Genomic DNA, 9,218 nt, shown 5'->3' with positions numbered 1-9,218 from the left:
GACCTGATGATCTGTGGAAGGTCTGGTATTCCAGTTGTGGTGGAGGAAACAGGCTGGTGAATATGTTCATCTGTGTTCTGGCACATTCACAAATGCACAGAGTGGAGGAGGAAAGAGATCTGTGGTTATCAGGTCAAAGTGAACATTGTGCTTCCCACAGAAAAGAGATTTCCAGGGCAAGTAGTTTCAGATTTCACAGGAGATCCGATTCTTTCCAACACCCTGATTTATATGTGTGTAATTTGCAAAAGAGGAACAGAGTTGAAATTCATATCACGATTTATTAATTGTTGTTTTTCTTTATGTCATCTAATACCATTAAAATAAAAAAAACAAATCTATATCTATTTTCAGGTGAGCAAATAATATGTGTGTCTACTGGTTTGGGTGTACACGGACATCATTTCACCATCACTCTGGCAATCCCAAATGAAGTCAAGTATATTTGGGCCTCTTGGTGCAGAGGAAACAGACTAGAAAAGAAAAACAGGACAAAGAACACTGGTCACCTCTAGGCTGTGGTGTTTTGGGTGAGTACACTGTTTTCTACTCATTCTCCTTTCAAAAACAAGTTGTGTATGACAGTGAAGTTTATCATCTTATAAAAATGAAGTTGAGAAAACCTTTTCAAGGAGAGACTCCCACTGTAGATGTATGGCATGGCGACATCGGTGTAGGACTGAGTGTTATTCCAACATGGTAGAAAAGATCTTGAGGAGCCATGGTGGTGCAGTGGTTAAAGTGCTCAGCTACGAACCAAAAGGTTGTTGGTTCCAGCCACTACATGGGACAAAGATGTGGCAGTCAGCTTCCATAAAGATTACAATCTTTGTAAACATATGGGGCAGTTCTACTCTTCGTATAGGGTCGCTATGAGTCAGAATTGACTCTACAACAATGGCAATGGGTTTTTGATATTATTATATTTCAGGGGATCTGATTCTCTAAGATCTGATTCTTGGCAGCATCCATGAATTGTAGGTGTGTATTTTCCAAAAGAGGAACATAGTTGAAATTCATATCAAACTGGCTTTTCAGTGACGTGTAAGAAAGCTCAAGTTGGAATGTTCCCTGCTAATCAGTGGGACGCTGGGTGGGTGAACTCTGAGGAGGAATGCAGTCTATTTCTTGTGGACTCAGCCAAGCTGGAGTGCTAAGGATACAGACTTGGAAGGCTTTAAGTCTGTCCACCCACAGGGTGCCTGGGTGGGGAGTCATTCCTCCTCCTCAGGAAGGAAGGAAACCTAACTGCCCCCCCCATAGAGGCAAGGGCTTGAGAGACTTGGCACAAGATTTAGGGTTGGAGCCCCCAAAGTGGAGAAGATCCTGAGGCACCATACTTTTGGGAAACTGGAGACTGGTTGGCGTTTTTTCAATAGCAAAAGGCGGAGTGTAAGGACCTGGGTGACGAGTGCACAGGTATTTCTGGTGTTATACTGCCATCAAGCAGATATTGTCTCCAAAGCCAAGGTATACACTGTTGTTGCTTCCTTGAGAGGCCTGGGACTAGAGGAAGTCAGGGTCCTAGGCATCCCATTCAAAGAAAATATATACATTACCATTGTATTAGGACAACTTCCAATCCTGATCCTCTCTCCTTTTACCCCTCATCCCAACCTTCCTTTTTTTGTGTACCACATGTCTAGAGCTCCCTGCGTCATGGGACAAGTGTGGCCTAAGGTGGGAGCCTATGCAAGAAGCTAGGGAGGTGGGCCCAGACAAGACAGACAGCTATGGTGCCAGGCACCAGGATACAGGAAACCAAGGCTCAGCCCTTGGTGGCCACCATGTCTGGGTGGGACTACTGCAACCTTCTGAGAAGGTACCTCATCACTGGGCTGATGTATGAACAGATCTGTCTTGGAAGAAGTACAGCCAGAATACTTAGAAACAAGGATGGCGAGATTTTGTCTCACATTCTTTGGACATGTTATCTGAAGGGACCAGTCCCTGGAGAAGGACATCATGGGAAGACCCTCAACGAGATGGATTGACACAGTGGCTGCAACAGTGGACTCTAGCATAACAATTGTGAGGATGGCGAAGGACCGGACAATGTTTTGTTCTGTTGCGCATAGGGTCGCTATGAGTCAGAAGCAACTAGACAGCACCTAACGACAAGCTTGCAAAAGAGAAACAAAGGTGAAATTCATATCAAACTGGCTTTTCAGATAGGTGTAAGACAGTCAAGTTGGAATGCGCCCCACTGGAAGTGGGGCTCTGGGTGGCTAGAACTCTGTGCAGGAACGCAATCTGTCTCTTGAGATATCCGCCAAGCTGGAGCGCTAAGGATACAGACTTGGATGGCTTTAACTCTGTCCACCCACGGGGCGACTAGATGAGGAGTTATTCCTCCTCATCAGGAAGGAAGGATACCTAACGCCCCCCTATAGAGGAAAGGACTTGAGAGACTGGGCAAAAGATAAGGGGTTAGAGCCCCAAAAGTGAAGAAGATGGCAAAGCACCTTACTTTAGAGAAGCTGGAGACTGGTTGACATTTTTTCTAATGGCGAAGGGCGGAGTATGAGGGCCTGCAGAAAGACCAAACAGGTATTTGTGGTGCAATACTGCCATCAAGTGGATATTGTTTCCGAAGACCATGGCTCTATCATTGTTGCTTCCTGGAGAGGCCTAGGATTAGAGGAAGTCTAGGCATCCCATTCAAGGAAAATATATACATTACCATTGTATTAGGACCACTTCCAATCCTGGTCCTCTCTTTCCTTTCATCCCTCATCACAATTTTCCTTATACTGGGGTACCACATGCCCAGAGCTCCCTGAGTCATGGGACAAGGGTGGGAGCCTACCCAAGAAGCTGGAGAGGTGGGTCAGATTGAGACAGCCAGCCATGGTGCCTGGCATTTATGATACAGGGAGCCACTGCTCAGCCCTTGATGGCCACCATGTCTGGGCAGGATTAGTGCATGTCTGGGAAGGCAATTGAGCAGTGACCTGGTATATGAACAAATCTGTCTTAGAAGAAGTACAGCCAGAATGCTCTTTGGAAGCGAGGATGGCAAGACTTGTCTCATGTACTTTGGACATGTTATCAAGAGGGACCAGTCCCTGGAGAAAGACATCATGCTTGGTAGAGAGTCAACAAAAAAGAGGAAGTCCCTCAATGAGATGGATTGACACAGTGGCTGCAATGATGGGCTCAAGCATAGCAACCTTTGTGAGGATGGCACAGGACCAGGCAGTGTTTCCTTCTGTTGTACAAGGGTCTCTGTGAGTCTGATTTGACTCATTGGCAACTAACAACATAACAACAAGTTTGCAAAAGGGGAACAAAGGTGAAATCCTTATCAAACTGGCTTTTCAGATAGGTGTAAGGATGTTCCCCAGTGAAAGTGGGGCGCTGGGTGGCTGGAACTCTGTGCAGGAACGCAATCTGTCTCTTGAGATATCCGCTAAGCTGGGGTGCTAAGGATACAGACTTGGATGGCTTTAATTCTGTACACCAACAGGGCGCCTGGGTAAGGAGTTATTACTCCTCCTCAGGAAGGAAGGAAACCTAACGCCCCCTTGTAGAGGCAAGGGCTTGAGACTCAGCCCAAGATATAGGGTTGGAGCCCCAAAAGTGAAGAGGTTCGCCAGGCAGGATACTTTAGGGAAGTGGAGGCTGGTTGGTGTTTTTTTTCAACAGCAAAGGGCGGAGTGTGAGGGCATGGCAGGAGGCGCACACAGGTATTTGTGGTGCAATACTGCCGTCAAGTGGATATTGTTTCTGAAGACCGTGGAACCACCATTATTGCCTCCTGAGGAGACCTGGGATTAGAGAAAGTCAGGGTCCTGGGCATCCCATTCAAACAAAACATATACTTTATCATTGTATTAGGACCACTTCCAATCCTGGTCCTCTCTCTCCTTCCACCCCTCATCCTAACTTTCCTTATAGTGGGGTACCACACAATGGGCTCAAACATAACAATGATTGTGAGGATGGTGCAGGCCTGGGCAGTGTTTTGTTCTGTTGTACATAGGGTTGCTATGAGTCTGAATCTACTTGATGGCACCTAACAACAACAACATAACTTTACAGTTCTGATAGTTTGAGTGTGTGTATAGATATATTTTCTATTGTACAAGTCAATCCTTGGGTAAGTAGTTGGGTGAATTATCACAGGTCCACGTCCTACAGTGAGTACTCTTGTTACACAGTGTGGTTGATATCTATAAGGCCATATGAGAAGGAGCTCCTTCATATTTACAAATGAGTCAAAGGAGTTGATGATCCCCTGAAGGTCGGGTATTCCATTTGTGGTGGAGGAAACAGACTTGGGAATACATTCCCATATGTTCTCCCGTAGTCACACAAGCATGGAGGAGCAGGGAAGATCAGTGACTATACAAGTCAACTTGAGGATTGTGCTTCCCAAAGAAAAAGCGATTATCAGGAAGATATGTTTATATTTCAGAGCATCTGGTTCTCTACGATCTGATTCTTGGCAGCATCCATGAATTGAAGGTGTGTACTTCCCAAAACAGGAACAAAGTTGAAATTCATATCAAATTGGCTTTTCAGAAAGGTGTAAGAAAGCTCAAAGTGGAATGTTCCTGGTGGGCACTCAGGCGCTGGGTGGCTGGAACTCTGTGAAGTGATGCAGTCCGTTTCTTGAGGTCTCAGTTAAGCTGGAGTATTAAGGATGCAGATATGGATGGCATTAGATCTGTCCACCTATAGGACTCCTGGGTGGGGAGGAGTTTCTCCTAGTCTGGAATTAAGTAAAACTTATACCCCCTTACAGAGGCAAGGGCTTGTGAGACTGAGCACAAGATATGGGAGCTGGAGCCCCAAACATGGACAAGATGGTGATGTGCCCTGCTTTAGAGAGGCTGCGAACATTGGTTGGTAGTTCTCTTCCACACCCCCAAAGCAAAGAGTGGAGTTGGGGGGCGGGGAGAATGCTCAGGTATTTCTAGTGCAATATTGCCATCAAGCGGAAATGGTTGCCAAAGCCAACGGACCCACTATTGTTTATTGGGGAGTCCTGGGATTAGAGGAAGTCAGGATCCTAGGCATAACCAAACACAGGGTTGTGCACGTCCAGAGCTCCCTGAGTCACGGGGCAAGTGATGTCCACGACAGGAGCCTACCCAAGAAGCTCGGGGGGTATGCCAGGACAACGTGGACAGCCATGGTGCCAGTCATATCGGGCACAGGAAGCCAAGGTTTAGCCCATGGTGGCCGCCACATCTGGGTGAGACTAGTGCAAGACCCTGGGAAGGCACCAAAGCACTAGGGTGTAAGCAATTTGCCTCATACCCCTGGCCCTAAGAGCAGAAGGTGGATCAACCTTTCCGGGCCCAGGGCCACAGGAGCCTTCCTTGGCTGCTGGAAACCCCAGTGAAAGACCATGCCATGCCCCCAACCCACCCCACCCCTCCTCACATCACAGGACCTATCCAAGAGATAGGAGACCTGGTGGTGCAGTGGTTAAGAGCTCGGCTGCTAACCAAAAGATTACAAGTTTGAATCCACCATCTGCTCCTTGGAAACCCTATGGGCCAGTTCTATTCTCTCTTCTAGGGTCTCTATGAGTCGGAATCGACTACAATGGCAATCAGTTTCTCAGACTTTCCAAAACAGGAACAAAGTTGAAATTCATATCAGACTGGCTTTTCAGAAAGGTGTAAGAAAGCTCAAGTTGGAATGTTCCTGGTGGGCAGTTGGGCACTGGGTGGCTGCTTGAGATCTCAGTTAAGCTGGAGCGCTAAGGATGCAGATATGATGGCATTAAGTCGGTCCACCCACAGGACACCTGGGTGGGGAGGAGTTACTCCTAGTCTAGAATTAAGGAAAATTTACACCTCCTTACAGAGGTAAGGGCTTGTGAGACTGAGCACAGACTAAGGGAGCTGGAGCCCAGAAAGTGGAGAAGACGGTGAGGCACTGTGCTTTAGGAAGTTGGATACCGGTTGCCATTTTTTTTTCAATACCAAAGGGCAGAGGGGGAGGTACTGGAGAAAGAGAGCACCTGTATTTCTGGTGCAATACTGCCATCAAGTGGAAGCTGTTCCCGAACTCGATGGACGAACCATTGTTTCCTGGGGAGGCCTGGGCTTAGAGGAAGTCAGGATCCTAGGCATAACTAAACGCAGGGTCGCGCATGTCAACAGCTCCGAGTCACGGGGCAAGTGTTGTCCGAGGCAGGAGCCTATCCTAGAAGTTGGGGAGGTGTGCCAGGATGATGTAGACAGCCACGGTGCCAAGCATGTTGGGTACAGGAAGCCAAACCTTAGCCCTTGGTGGCTGCCATGGCCGCCATGTCTGGGTGGGACTAATGCAAGCCTCTGGGAAGTCACCACAGCACTAGGCTCTGGGCAATTTGCTTCATACCCCTGGAACCAGGAGCAGGAGGTGGGTCAACCTTTCTGCAGCCAGGGCCACAGGAGCCTCCTTGGCTGCAGTGAACCCCAGTGAAAGACCATGATGGCGTACCCCCAGCCCACCTCTCCTCATATCACAGGACCTATCCGGGAGATAAGGAGCCCTGGTAGTGAAATGGTTAAGCACTTGGCTGATAACCTAAAGGTCCTCTGTTGAACATGATGAGTTGCTCAGCAAGAGAAAAAACCTGGAGATCTGCTCCCATAAAATTTCAGCCTAGGAAACCCTATGTAGCAGTTCTACTCTGTCCTACAGAGTCACTATGAGTTGGAATGGACTTTATGGTATACACATCCAGGAGATACAGTGAGCAGGGCTCAAAACAATGCTCAAAAAGCTTGTGTTTGATGGCAGTGTTGCTCCACAAATGCCAAACACCTCTTCTCGGTGGCCTCTCCCTCCACCTTTTCTTCATTAAAAAATGACAAGATAAGCTCAAGAGCCTTCCAGACCTTCCAAGTGTTCCAAGTAGGGTTCACTACGTTGGGGTATTGGGAAAAATATTTTCCCTTTTTTTCTGAGTTTTTGCTTAGAATATGTGTGTGTGGGTATGCATGTGACTGTATGCATATATAAACATCACTATAGGGTCAGTATTAGTGGGAATCGACTTGATGGCAATGGGTTTGGTTTTTTTTTTTTGGTTTATAAGTATATGTATACATGCATGTTTATCTATTGCTAATCTCTTTCTATAAGACTCCTTTGTCTCAGAATTTCATGTTAACCGGTACCCATTCTTTTGGTCATAGGTGTAGGTATACAGGTCTTCTTGGGTAGGATTTTAGCTTTTACAGGAAATTCACTCGTGGCTTGACTGAAGATAAATATCTTGATTTCTCGCTTTTCATTGCCTCATTGGTTTTTCTGGACTTATAGGCTACCTTATCCAGGTCAAGGACTCAGGAGTCTACCCCAAGGAGAGTAGGCCATTTTGGCATCAGAAATAATTAACAGTGGCTGTGGCAGGTAAGAAGGAACCTGGAGGCATACTTGGCCGATAACCAAAATGTTGGCAGTTCAAACCCAGCAGCTGCTCTGTGGGTGAGAGATGTGGGCAGTCTGCTTCTGTAAAGATTACAACCTTGAAAACCCTATGGGGCAGTCCTACTCTGTCCTATAGGATTGCTGAGTTGGAATCTACTGGATGGCAATGGGTTTTTTATTTTTTGGTTTTTGAGGGTTTTTTTGTGGCATGTAAGAAGACAGTGAGGTTTATGCCTTGGCTGGCCTCCATGGGACTCCGTTAGTTATTGCCCGGTTGGTGCCCCAGATTGGAGATCCATTGGTCAGAAGGAATCCACAATGATGCCACACAGGCAGATGACCACTGAGAGTTTTTTTTTTTTTTTTTTTCAGTCTCTACTGTAAAGCTCTACATGAAGAAGGATTGGCTGCCTTAAACACTCACAGCTCTATGCATACATACACACATACAGTATTGTTTTGTCTTTACCTGCCATCCATGTGCCACTGTGGATAGAGCCTCAACCCCTTCAAAGAAAACATCTATTACTACCACTACCAAGCCTCTTCCTCTCCCTTCCACCCTTTCTCCGAACCCTCCTTATAGTGGGAAATAGATTTAATTTTTCCATGTGTACGGCTCAGCTTTCAAGAGAGTTTACAAAGTGATCCAAACTCTAAACACGAATTATAGACTCCAATGCCAACAGTGTACACTTCCGTGGGAGCATAGATACATGGGAGAGAAGCTGGTCTACTTCTCTGGGTATGGGGGGTGCTCTAGTTTCAGCTCAGTAGTAATAATGACCAGACTAGTATTGTCATAGATCATGTCTGTATGTGTAAAATGGAAACCTAGAGGTTTGGGCTTGTTCTGTAGAAATGCAGACTGTGGCTGTACTGTTTCTTTAGGAGACTAGTGGAAATGTTTGACTTCTGAAAGAATGCATGTTAATGAGTTGGCTGAACAAGGAAACCAAGCCAGGAAGAAACAAGGTCCTTCTCACATTTCATCCACACAAAGAGAAACTGATTTAACTTGTCGATCTCAAGATGGAGATATTCTAGGATTGTTCATTTCAGGTCTTCACCTTGCCAAATTCCGGAGACATTTTCTTTTCCCCCTTGAGGACATTTTCTTTTGGCATTCAGACTTAGGGAGGAATACCACATTTCCGGATTCTCCGAAACTTGGCGGCCACCGAGGCCACGCCCCTCAGTTCCCTGAGCGAGGCAGGCCTGGCAGTCTAGGGCTCCTTTGTCACAGAGCAATGCCCTGCTGCTTTCCCTTACTCACTCACTCACTCACTCACACACACACACACACACTCACTCACACACACACACACACACCCCCCACACACACACACACACACACACACACCCCACCCCCGGAGACACCCCACCCCCAGAGATGGCCTGGTCAGGCTCTGGAGCCCTATGAGTGCCCCCAACCCCTCCTTCCTCATATCACAGACCTTCTAACAAGATACAGCTAGAGACGCTCGAGACCCAGCTCAAAAATCGTCCGCTTGATGGCAATGTGGCTCCACAAATGCTAAACACGCCTCCCCCAGTGCCTCTCCCTCCGCCTTTTCCGAACTAAAAAACACCAAGGAAAAACCAGGAACTCTCTAGGCTTTCTAAATGGGGTTTACTGCTTTGGGATATTAGGAGATGTGTTTTCCTTTCAGATTATTTGCTTGGAATATACATTTGTATATATTTAAATTCATATATGTATATATACATATACATACATATATGTATATATACATACATATATGTTTGTACATATACATACATATATGTTTGTACATATACATACATATATGTACATATACATACATATATGTACA

General features: G+C 46.3%; 1 long non-coding RNA gene across 6 annotated transcripts in view; it reads left to right on the top strand.

The window, feature by feature from the left end:
* LOC111821160 (uncharacterized) overlaps positions 1 to 9,218 on the top strand; it is a 52,338-nt gene that overhangs the window by 9,791 nt on the left and 33,329 nt on the right. For all 6 annotated transcript variants that reach the window (XR_002824624.1, XR_002824623.1, XR_002824622.1 and 3 more), the window contains exon 2: positions 355 to 530. This is a non-coding gene — a long non-coding RNA (uncharacterized LOC111821160). The remainder of the gene's footprint in view (positions 1 to 354; positions 531 to 9,218) is intronic.

The sequence above is a fragment of the Trichechus manatus genome, unplaced genomic scaffold (genome assembly GCF_000243295.1).
Source record: "Trichechus manatus latirostris isolate Lorelei unplaced genomic scaffold, TriManLat1.0 scaffold00068, whole genome shotgun sequence".
Taxonomy (NCBI): domain Eukaryota; kingdom Metazoa; phylum Chordata; class Mammalia; order Sirenia; family Trichechidae; genus Trichechus; species Trichechus manatus.
This window is presented reverse-complemented; position numbering and strand designations above follow the sequence as displayed.